Here is a 12714-nt window from a genome sequence, read left to right as displayed (position 1 = left end):
CGATCAGCTCACATTCACCTTTTTTCTCTAAGTTACCTTTACATTCTATCATGTGGTAACTAGTGGTAACACATAAAAATATATTTATATTGAGTATTATTGGTATAGATTGAAAAATGCATTTTTTTTTCATTCAAGATTGAATTAAGTCAAGCAGCACCAGTGTCATTGTGCTAAGAATATCTGACTTCATCTGTTTCTGTTGAATAGTTATGCTGTTCTTTGAGTTTTATGGTGTGCCTTACAATCCATGGACATTCTACTAATTCCATGAGCTTGGTGGGAATGTGTTTTTGTTATCAGCTTCTTTTGTTTGAATAGAGATCATCAGCCACACATAGTAGAAGTGAAGTCACAAGTGACCTGAAAGCCCAATTATAAAGTCTGCAATCTGCATTGTTCTTGGAGCGAAAAACAATCAATGTGCTGAAGGCATATCCCCATCAGAAGACCTAATGATGTCTTTCTGGACCACAGCCTTGCACACTGCATAGTAATCTTCTGCTAATTAGGTTTATAATGCCTAGGCAGGCCTCCGCATCAGCACAATTCCAGGGAGGACAGTGAAGTTATTTATTTATCTAACTGTGGCTCATTGTTATAATTAAAGCAAAATTATTTAGATAGGAAAAGGGCTTATTGGAATTAGCGATGCACTTTGCAAATGCATAGACTTCAACTGTGTTTTCAATCATAAAGTCACATTAATTCAGATTGATTGTCTATTAGTCATGCAAATCCACAGAAAGATATCCTCTTACAAAACCTTGCTCTTAAAGTGACACTCTTAAATAGAGTATCATTGAAGTTAAGAAGCTGGAGCTACTGGAGAGATCTATCAGTTAATCTCGAAACATAACACTCAAGCACTTGAGATCAGTTTCTCCATGAGGCTCGATACAAACAGATCAATAAGTCAGATTCATTATTTTAGTCATGAAATCATAGTGATTAAGTGGCATACATTTTGGGTCACGATAGGTTCTCATCAAGAACAGCAGCACTTGCAAAAGTATGACTTCATGTTCCTTGTTAAATTCCATATCACTGACGTGTTAGGGCTTATTTTCTTTGTGTTTGATTGTCAAACTGCATCATTGGCTTATGGCTTATGTTACTAACAGGTCTCCAGAGAACCCTTTTATACTAACATTGTTTGAAATAAAATAAATGCAGCATGTCTTGATTGAGCGATTTATGCAATGCGTAAATGCAAACAAAGCTTGTCATCGCCTCTGTAGATATACTTTAAAACTTTACTATACAAAAAAAAGATAAATAAACAAGATCCAGAAATGCCTTCTCTGGATATGAGCTCATTTTAGATCGACTGAGGTGTGCAAATTGTCCTGTGGTCTGACGAATCAAAAATTGAAAATAGGAGAGGGACCTTCCGGCTTGCTATCAGCACACAGTTCAAAATCCAGCATGCGTGATAATGTAGGGGAGTGTTAGTGCACACGGTATGAGTAATTTATAAATCTGGGAAGGTAACTTTAATGCCAAATGATATTTACATGTTTTGGAGCAACTCTGGTGCCTTTCCAGATGATGCTAGTTCAGCTAAGCAAATCGAGACCACATTCTGCACTCTTAACATCAGCATGGCTCAATAATAAAAGAGTCTGGTTGCTCCACTGTCCTTCCAGCAGTTCAGATATGTCAACTATTTTTAAATATTTAGAATTAAAATGACGAACACAATAAGGCCTTGAAATGTTGAGCAGCTGAAATCCTTTCAGCCGATCGAGTTAGTTCTTGAATGCTTATGGATGCTTTTAAAATTATAGGTGATGAATGTAGACCTACTCTTATCAGTTTTTCATGTCACATCCAAAATAACCATATATTTTTCAATGTTTTATACTTTGTCTTTATAAAATTTTCAGTTAGATATGCCAATCATGTTTACCAGTCAGTGGTCATAATATTATGCTTGATTATAATAGTATTATAAAGTGTATTATAACTTCACAATAGTATTATAAAGTCATAATATTATGCCTGATTGGTGTACAACAAAATGTCCTTAATAAACTACAGTCAAACTGCATTTGAATGTACTTAGTGTTGTGTATTTGGAGTACTAATGTTTGAACTCTACTTGTAATCTGAATTCTATTAAGCAATCAATGAGCAAACATTGGTTGCTTGTAAGTAAATAGTCTATGTGGAGAACAAGAGTGATTCTGGCTAATGATGTTAGCTTTTTAAATGAAATTTGTTCAGTGTTGATCACGGTGTTCAGTACATTAGGGTATGTATAGCATAATCACAATCTGGTGGAGGAACAGCTTTCTAGATTTAAATTTGGGGCAAATGTTGTAAGGATTTTGGCTAATGTTTCTATGCATGTACCTTTATGTTACAGTAAGGAAATCCTTTCAGCCGATCGAGTTAGTTCTTGAATGCTTATGGATGCTTTTAAAATTATAGGTGATGAATGTAGACCTACTCTTATCAGTTTTTGATGTCACATCCAAAATAACCATATATTTTTCAATGTTTTATACTTTGTCTTCATAAAATTTTCAGTTAGATATGCCAATCATGTTTTACAAAGTGTCTTAATGTGTTTCGAAACAAGGTTGTAACTGCCATATGTCTTGTAGATTGTTAAAAACATTGATGAAAAACTTCTAAAAACTCTCCTTGGATCTTTTCTTTTAAAACCATCAAACCATTTTATCTTGAATTTAATCAGTGTAAAATACTGCTAATTATTTTTCTCAAGAAAGTCTAAACTTTCTTTTTATTGTTCAGAACTTACCTTTGGCCTTTGTCTTTTCTTTGAGAGGTTAGTAACTGTCCACCTTTTTTTTCTGGCAGACTGTTAACTGACAAGCTTCGAGCATTTGGCAAGATGTTATCCAGCAGCAGAGCTCATCTACAGCTCTGACAGCCCAAAGCACCTGCCAAAGGATCTCCTTACCTTTGCTATCTGCTGTGAGTGAGCAATGCTCAATGCTGAGGGAACTATTTCAGGCTCCCTCATGTTGGAATTTTTCAGCTTGTTCCTGTGTTTCCTTTCTCTTTGATTAGACCGAGGAAGCCAAGAAGATAGTTTCATGGATAATGAGACACTGGACAGAGGTTTTATTTGTTTCCCAAGCTAAGGTCTCCATTGGTGTGTTGGCAGATGTGCTGAGTCTAGAATGACAAAAAGCTGCAGTTTGGTTGCTTTGCTAATAATTAAATGGAGATAGATAAAATATATAACAAGAATTTATTTTTATTATGGGGAGCAAACATAAGACAAAGACTTACCCCTGAACTGCTAGGTGCCAGTTTTATCCTCAAGAGATCCTCTTTTTTTTGACTGATGCAATCTGGACACAGCTGAGGAGGTAGATGAGAAGAATTTAATTTGCTCTTCTTTGTGCTTCAGTGCCTACAAACTTAAGGTCTTATGTCTAATGCAGTCGTGACCATGATAGATAAGCCTGCATAAGTCTACAAAGCCAGCTTCAATGCATCAGAGATTAGCACATCGTCTCTGTCTGTATCTTCGGCAGCAGTGGAGATGACCCTGGCCTTGGTGACAGGACAGCTGGACATAAAAGTCTCCAAGAACCCAGGCAGTTCTTCATAAGAGCATGCGCCATAATTAGAGCCATAATGGCATCTGAATGCAGTGCAGGTTAATGAAACTCTGTCTCTGCGAGGGAACAAGGGGCTTTTGGGTAAAGAAAACAGCAGGGTTCTGCCAGGAGCCCGATGATAGCAATTTGCAGAGTGAGTTATGTCCTATAACCTAGAAGCAGCCAGTACTTTGAGCATGTTTTGTTCTTAAATGGGGTATAGTTTTCCATTTCCCACCCATTAATATGCATAGAACAGCTAATGAGGCTGAACCAACTAAGATAATAAGATTCTGAGGCTGCAGCACCACTGACTGCATTAATGGTGTATGACTTTGTGGTGAGGCATTTGTCTCAGATGCCTTTAGACATAAGCACAAAACGGAAACCTAAAGAAACGGTATTGAGTGATGAATACAGTGAAGATTTGATCTGCATTTTGCAGTTATTGCCCTGCTGGCATGCTCCAGACAAAAAAGGAGTTTTATCAATTAAGATGATCTTTTAATGAGTATTAAAGGACTCATTTAATTAGTTCTCTTTTTTTTTTACATTTTAATTTGTCCCTGCTCATTATGTGTGCAAACTGCAATCACACATTTAAGTTATGTTCCTATATGTATATCATTGAATTTGAAATTATAGGCCTTCTAAGTATTTTGTATCTTTAACCTTTAAAATCCTGTCTTTTCTTTTTTAACCTGGTCGTAAAAGGTATGTAGGTTTTACCACCTTGAAGACATGTCTTTACTTTCATATGTCACTGATTGACCTCATCAGTGTCAATGCACTCCTATTGTAGAAATGGAGGGGGGAAAAAAGTATTGATCTCCTCAGATCCAACACCTTGTAGTTGAACCGGCAATGAGAAAGCGACTGTGGAGGTTGTCTGGAGGTGTATTGGCAGACTGTGGGATGCTATTAAACATAACTATAAATATAAAAGAAGTGCAACGTCCTCTAGGAGGGAAAACCTATGATTTTTGCCCTCTTCCTGTCAGCAGTTTTCTGCAGCCGTGTATTAGCGTTGTCTCCTCTCGGTAAATAATGTGTCCTCATTCAGTCACAGTGAAGAGAAAGAGCATTTGACTACAATGGGCTATTATTGGCTATAATAGGGATGAAGCAGACTCTCAGGAGAGACTGGGAGTCTTGTGAACTGGAAATGTCTGCTGTTCATCACAGCATTTTACAGCCAACGTTTTCTCTGCAAGAGCAGCATCACTGCCCCAGGATAGCTTACACTGATGCCTCACTTCATTTACACAGTGCAGTTTTGCTTCTGCTTGAACAGAAACTGCTGTTAGATGTTGGAAAAACTAGACAACTAGACCATTTGACCAACTCCCTGTATAGATCCATATATAATGCTGGAAAGAAATCCCTCTCCCTCCCCCCCAAATTTGAGCCATCCATCTTTGTGAATGAGGATCCCCATCACTCTCTTACGCAGACTGGACCTTCCTCTTCTTCTCATACAACTTAACCCAAGAGCTGTCTTCTTCTCTTCTCAGCTCTGTTTTTCTTCTACGGTGTACCACCCAGCAAGGTAGCCTCACTCACTTTATCAACTCCTGTTTCCTTTCTTTCATGCTGTACGTTTAGCAGCCTTAATACAGCCGTGACCATCACTATTGCGCCCTCTTTAGCTATGTCTCATCCCTCCCTGCCTTTGAAGCCCCCAACCTCCCCCCTTTTCAGAACCCTCTCCTTGTTTTTTCTCCCTCCCCCCATACTGACCCACCTCTCTCCACCCCCTTAGCTGGACCCCTCTCTCTGGTGCGGGGCCTGGCTGTCAGGCCCTCTCCTGTGAGTGCGGCTGCTGTGATTTCCTCTGGGCCATCAGGTGGGCTGCTGCTAACTAGCCAAGCCTGAGACAGGGTGACCTCAAGCCTCAACATGATGGGTCTGAATCAACAATGTGTTCGCCTAAACAGGGAGGGAGAGACCAAACAACTTAGAGGGCTGCCTGCCAGCAAGTAAACCAACAACGCTGCATCTCAAACTTGTCTACCTATGGACATTTTTTTAGTGCAAGTAAGCATTTAATTCTTTTCCCTAAGAGCGCCTATTAGATCTAACTTATGTCGTTTTAATCTATACTAAACTGTTTTCACTTGGGTGTGTTTGCTGCAGTGGCTGTCGCAGTGGTGCCTCGCAGTAGGTGTATTGTAAATCAACTGGGTGCTGCGTGAACTGTCATTATAGTGATCATTAACACTCGTGATATCATCAGCGCATGGCAGATACTTAATTATCAGATCCCCTCTTCTGTTTCAGAGGCCCTGGTGTATTTTTCTTTTTCAGAACAATTTCTGATGTCTGCAAAATCCATATAAGCCTGTCTGATTAGAACAAGCTCAGTTTAATGAGTTTCTCCTGTGCCACTGTTTCAGATGGATCTCATTAAGGGTAATCATACTGTAGTATGAGTTCTAAGGAGGACTTTATACACAAGCCAAGGCTATCTAAATTGATTTCCCTTCTCAGTATTGAGTATTTAACAGGTGTGATTCTGTTGGTCATGAGAAAAATGTCATTCTACTAATCAGATATAAAGAGTGATCAAGTAAATGTTTCTGTCAAACTCCACTGTGGTGTGACTGCAGAGCATTTGCCAGCATTTAGGTAATAATCAAATTTAATGATGGCATTACTGAATAGCTGAGGCTTGCTGCAGTCGCTCTTTTCTCTCCTGGGTCCTCTTCTGCTCCTCAAAATGTTTCAAAGTTTTTCTTTTCCACAATTCCCTGGAGCTAGCCTCCCATCATATCTGAAATGCGCTTACAGCAGTGGCCGTCTTTTGCTTGAGAGCTCTTTGCCTTATGCTTCCATCAGAGGAGACTGAGTCTCACAGATGCACTGCTTAACAATGCCATCCCCTGCTCCCATCAGAGGGGGGAAGGTTGCGGAGCTGCGCCCCGCAGAATAAGGGGGGCAGGTCCCCTGTGATTGGCGAGAGCTGAACATCGATGCCAGCTTCCATCTGTCATGATAGCCTATCTCTGAACCTTCAATCTGTCAAAAGCTTGCTGCCTAGCTGAAGGCTCCAGGAGATTTGGCGTGCTAAACAGATTTGACAACAGGCATTATCACTGTGAGGGGCCCGGCGAAAAACGCCATCAACGTGTTAATTGTGGCTGGAAATGTAAACTGTCACTTCTCATCTCATTTAACACTACCTTTGCCAGTTTTTTTCTCACCTCCTTTTCCCTTATGTTAGCAAACATATGGAAATATTTAGGCATACGCTTTAATCCTTGAACTATATCAGCTTTAGGATATTGACTTGTACTCCTCACCTACAGGCGGTGAGACCTAGAACCACACGCTCTGTTGTCCTTGGTGAAGAAGACCGTTCGCTCTGTGCTCAAAGAAATGCAGTCTGAATACAGCTGTGTTATTTAACTAAGTACAAGAATCTGTTGCAGTTTCTGAAAGATAGAAGCAAAGCTACATTTTAGCCAGTTAGGTTTTAGCTGAACCAAATCTTACCTCAGCCCATTTTCCCCTGTTAGCATCTAGAATGTACATATTTGAAGAGCTAGAGGTTAAGAAAGGAATGGGTTTATTTTTCGGATCATTGGGCACAAACAGTAGTAAAGATTTGGTGTATGTATTATGGTGCTTACATCATTATCTTGCAAAAAATTAAGTAAAATAGCATTTTAGAGTGAGTAATGTGACAATTAGTTGATTATCCAAGTGACAGAAAAATTATCTGCTACTATTATGATAATCAGTAAGTAACTTTCAAAGTAAAAAATGTCAGCAGCTTTTCGTTTGTGAGGATTTGCTTCTTTTCTCAGTCTAATGGGTCACTAAATTTAATATCTGGGACTGTTCAAACATGGCAGTTACATGAGTGTGCCTTGGGCTTCAGGATACTGCTACAGACCATTTATTATTGTTTTCAAGAACACATCAAATTAATAATTAGTCTAGAAAATAATTGCTGACTGATTGACCATGTAATACTCTTTCTTAGATTTCGATCTGTACTTCTTTAAAATAAGGTTTATTGTCTCTAATAAAAACCTTAAATCTAATTTCTCATCAACATTTTTTTGCTGTCTTTCTTACTATTTCCCTCTTTCTGGTACATCTCAGAATGTCAAGCCTGTTCCTATTATCTCTAATTGATTATCCTCTATCAAAGCACCTAATTATTTGTCAGTTGTAGCGATCAGCCCTATTATTTGTGGGCTTTCCCCTGACAGGCCTTTAATGGTGATGGTTGGTTTAACCCCCAGGCCTTGCTAATAGGATTTAGCAGCAGGTGACTGGTAACACAGACACACACACCCCTCTAACCCCTTCACCCCTAGGAATATCAGACCCTCCCACTGCCTGTTCACTGAAAAGGCGTACAAACACTGCACTAATACAGCCTTGTCATTCCCTCTGAGCTGAATGTATCTGTATGTAGCAAGGCAGGACTGTAGTGTCACGCCTGGTTCTCCCCCTTTGTTTTGATGCTGCATAGTCACACCGTAAAAAAAAATCCTAAAAAAACAGTAATATTCCGGCAGCTGGGGCAACAAAATAATACCAGAAAATAACAGAAAATAACTTTCCCATGAAAATACGGTTATTTTCAGTAATGACAATACAGTTTGTTGCCCTAATCTTACATGGGATTTTGCCTTTTTCAAGTGCTTTTAAACATTAAATTAGGAACAATTTAATGTGATTAAACAATGAAATTACCTATAAAAAAGGTCAATGAATGCAGCAATATGAATAATAATACTTAAATGTACAGAAATACACAGTTAACAGTTGGTTTAAATAATAATAGATTGCATTCTTATAGCGCTTTATGAGACCCTCAAAGCGCTTTACAATTCCATGTTATAATCCCCTCTGGCCATCACCAGTAGGTGAAGTGTCTTGCCCAAGGACACAATGGCTGAGAGTGTCCGAGCCGGGGCTCGAACCGGCAACCTTCTGATTACAAGGCGAACTGCCAACTCTTGAGCCACGATCGCCCTGAATAACAATAATAGTTCAAGTTCAATCTTTCAAATAACGGACAAATATTTGTGAAATTATGATGCATTTTTGAATGTATTTTAACAATCTAAATAAGCATATGTACAGACAGATACATTTAAAAAACACGAAAATTACGTTTTATTACATTTACAGTGATTTTACGTTAATTTACATTTGAAATGTAAAATCACTGTCTATATATGTGAATTTAATGATATTCTAGAAGAAGAGTACAAAACTGTGAAATAGACAGTAAAATACTTTTATATCACGATTTTTCTTTTTACAGTGCAGGATTCATGCAGCAACGCATACGTATGCAAAATGCCAATGCAAATAAAGCCGAAGCAGACACGGCGCCATCTTGGAGGTGACAGACGACGGCTAGACGGAGAGGCCACGGCCTCTATGTGCTGGTCGTTTCCTGACGGTGATGTCCTTACAAGCTGCGCTGTTTGCAGTGTCATACAGTGTAGATTTGAATGTTTATTAAATATAATTTCTGGACACTTGAAGCAAGAGAGCATAGATTTAGTGTTGCAAAAATATTGCTGTGATGATGTAAGGAATGATTTAGTATTATTGACAGTTTATTAGGATGATTTACCTGTAAACTGCTCCTTTATCCCGGTGAGGCCTTTCTGTGACTATAATGTCTCTGCCAGTCAAGCACAGAGCTGCTAACTCAGACAGTCGTTCCTTCAGCTTTTGTCACTTTATTTGGTGTCCATCCATCCACTCATGGCAAACAGCAGCAAAGGCCATTCATTTATACTGATTGGAAGGAAGAGCGTAGGAAGCCTGGGAAGTGATGGCGTTGCCCAAGGAGTGGGGGTACTGTGAGGAGAAGAGGACAATGAGGAGCAGGGAGGGGATGGGTTTGTTATCCTGGTAATTAAGGACAGAGTGGCTTCCATGCCTGGTGTGCGGACAGGATGTGGCAAATTACTAGAATCTTTGTGAGGAAAAGCTGCTCCCTCTCTACTCTGTCCATTCTCAGGGGACCTCATCATCTTCTCTAACAGTCAGGATGGGATTTTGTACCCTCTATTCCCTCACCTTCTCCTTCTCTCTTTCTGTCTCTCCGTTCTTTTCCTTTCACTTCTCTCTGTCAGCTTCCTCCTGAAGTGCAAGTCAAAGTCTGAAGTAACATTGCGGGTTTAGAATTGTAGATTAGTATGCCGACTTCTTGGTAATGAAAACTTCTGGCAATTATTCATGTTTATCTTTTTCGGTATTTACATGCTGAGGAAGAGCTAGGCAATTTTTCTAACATCTTGAGACAGATTTTGATAATTAACTGTGTGTGTTTCACAATGCAATTCCCCTGACATGCAGAGAAGGATAGAGAAATAGACAAACCATAAACAGTACTGTATGTTCTGTTCCCTCTGTGAAACTCTGCGTGCGTGTCTCTCACTGACACTGCTGTTACTTTGATATCATATATTAGGGAAAAGAGGATATTATTTCTTCGTTTCTCTTGGCATTTTGCATTGGGATCCTCGGGCTGTGGTGCTCAGGTGGGGTTAGAGAAAACAGTGGCCCTCACAACGACAGGATACGCTAGCAGCAGCATGGCAAGACAGCAAGAGAACACTCTGGGGTTTAAAAGTACCCAAAGCATCCTGGGTAATTAGCCATTACAGTGCTGTCACAGAGGGTTCTGCAGTCAATACAGAGATAATTTGGGCAATGGTGAATGACAGTGCTGTCCAGGCTTTTGGGATGATCAAGGACAGATCCAGCTGCACCAGGCATCTGTCAGGCCCATGAATCACTCCTCCAGCCAGCAGCTGGGTGAGTGGAGCAGAGAGAATCGCTGGAGAAGCATGTGCAGACACACAAATAAACATGTTCCCCCTCTCTCCCCTCGCCACACCGGGAAATGGCTATTAAAGGTCTGCCGTTACAGAGCACCGAGTGGAAAAGGCTTGTTACCTTCAGTGGCAAATGAATGACATTGGGAATAAGGTGAGGAATAAAAGTCAGACCAAGGGGACATTTTTCACAGTTATTTCAGCTGTGTAGCTAAATCCAGGGAATGCAGTTACAATGCATTTTTTCATGTTATAGTGATATAAGTAATATGTTTTACACAAAATAACAACAAGGCTTTATGTTATTACAAAGGAAATCTGGAAACTATACCTTGTTCTTTCCATTGCTCATTGGTAGTTGAAGACTGTTTGCTGTATTCAGGTTGCAGATTCGAGATATTATGTAAAGTGTCGACCAAATCCATAGTAAAGCACGTAAATTCTTCCCCGTTTTTCCTGTAATCCCCACCAAAACAGGGAAGAATATAAAAGGAACTGAGCAGAATGACAGATCAGGGCTTGTGTAGCAAAGTATACACATCACTATATAAAGCCCAAACCTGCCACGATTGAACAAAGTATTTCAGGTAGCATGAGTTGCTAGTTATTAATATTTTTCATTTTTACTTCAAACGGTTTCTTTTAGCAGACCTGCTGTCATTAGGTTGTGCAAATTACAGGTGCATTTTAATATATTTTAATCCTCTGCAAAAGATTTTGCAGGAGATTCAAGTATGATGATACTTGATGGACCATACTGGTGTGAGTTTTACATACAGTATCAGTGCTCATGCAGTAGCTTATAAGAGTTTATTCTTAGGCGGTGACACAACCTTTGTTGGCTTGATCAGATCACAATAACCAAACTTTCATATTTATTTATTAAAACTCTTTGCTTCAATTTAAGATTTTATACACCAGTGTTAGATGTATATTGTGTGTTGTACATAATAGTAGAACATAATTATATTTTGATTATGAAGCTGAGCCTCAACCATTTCAGCACAACAAATATGCATGTATGCAAACGTTTAGGAAGATCGTACTGATGGCATTTATGGGACTCTGAAATATCATTCCAAAATATGTAATATAATATTAGATGTCAGTATAGCCCAAAGTAAGGTGCTATAATAGACGCTATTTTCTTTAATGTGAAAACAGCTATTTTTAGGATTAGCTCATATGCTGTATATAGATGCACAAGGTTGGCTTGTGTGTGAGATATAGGTCCTATCTCTGTGCACCCTATTTAATCATATCTGTGGAGACTCTGCCCTGGGACTGGAGCTTTTTCTTATCATACTTTAATCAATATCTTTCTCGCTATGTTAACACAAAGCAGTCCTCTCAACACTGTGGAGCTGCAGTGTCCTTATTTTGTAGTTGATGAGTCTATGGAAATGCATGTGTATATTAAGCATGATTCTGCGACCTGTGCCAATGCTGAAGCACTTAATTTGTTTAATAACACTCAGAGTACAATGAGCTAGTTTTGAGAGTGCATTTAAAAGGCAGACATTTCTGTATCCATCTTGTTAATACACAGATTGTCTCTGTTTTAATTTCAGATGATTTTCAGAGCACATCCTGTAAAAGCACCAGAATAAAAGCAGCGTATTATGGAAAAGGGAAACTGATTTCGAGTAAGTCACCTTTCTTCAGCGTTATCACTCCAATTCATCTAAGAATGGAATTAACTTCATGATAGGCAGTGAAAGTACCTATCCATCTTTGATACAATGAATTCAAAGATGCACAGCACTGACAGTCAATTAAAAATGAAAGATAATCCACCCCTCCCTCACAGAGGAATATTCAGTTTGGCATATGCACTATAAATACCTGCCATCATTTTACATCAGTTTGCTATTTATCTGTCGTTTTTATTTTTTTCCAAAGTGGATGAGCACACATCTGAATGTTTACCTGCTTTTCAGCAGGGCTAGTAGCTTCTTGGTGACTGCTGTATTACCACATTTTAGTATTCCTACGGGATCCATTACCATATATGTGTCTATAAAGGGAATTTGCAGAGTGCAAAGTGAACATGTTATGTCGGTCATTTGCTGCGCAAGGATATTTTCCTTCAAACTGCATTTTAAATGCTATGTTTCTCCCCATTACTCTACACCGAAAAACATTTAAATGCCCTTTAATTAGTGTGTCCTTCCTGCTATCGATAGGCCACTGGTAATCACTCAGAGGACTAATGACTCCTAATTGAATTGCTTTAAAGAGGAACACAATTGGTCCTGTCATCAGTACCCAGACAGCAAGATTTGGGAGCAAACCCAAAACGGGGGTCATTTTGT

The 12714-nt window shown here is 39.2% G+C and overlaps 1 long non-coding RNA gene across 1 annotated transcript in view; it reads left to right on the top strand.

Annotated features, from left to right (window-relative positions):
* The window catches only part of LOC121814441, a 58332-nt gene extending 46277 nt beyond the window's left edge, over window positions 1-12055 (top strand). The window contains exon 4 of the long non-coding RNA XR_006054360.1: window positions 11971-12055. This is a non-coding gene — a long non-coding RNA (uncharacterized LOC121814441). The remainder of the gene's footprint in view (window positions 1-11970) is intronic.
* Window positions 12056-12714: the final 659 nt, after the last annotated feature.

This window comes from Haplochromis burtoni, unplaced genomic scaffold (assembly GCF_018398535.1).
Source record: "Haplochromis burtoni strain Fernald_Lab_line unplaced genomic scaffold, NCSU_Asbu1 Contig_48, whole genome shotgun sequence".
NCBI classification, from domain to species: Eukaryota; Metazoa; Chordata; class Actinopteri; order Cichliformes; family Cichlidae; genus Haplochromis; species Haplochromis burtoni.
The sequence above is the reverse complement of the archived record's forward strand: the minus strand, read 5'-3'. Positions and strand labels throughout refer to the sequence as shown.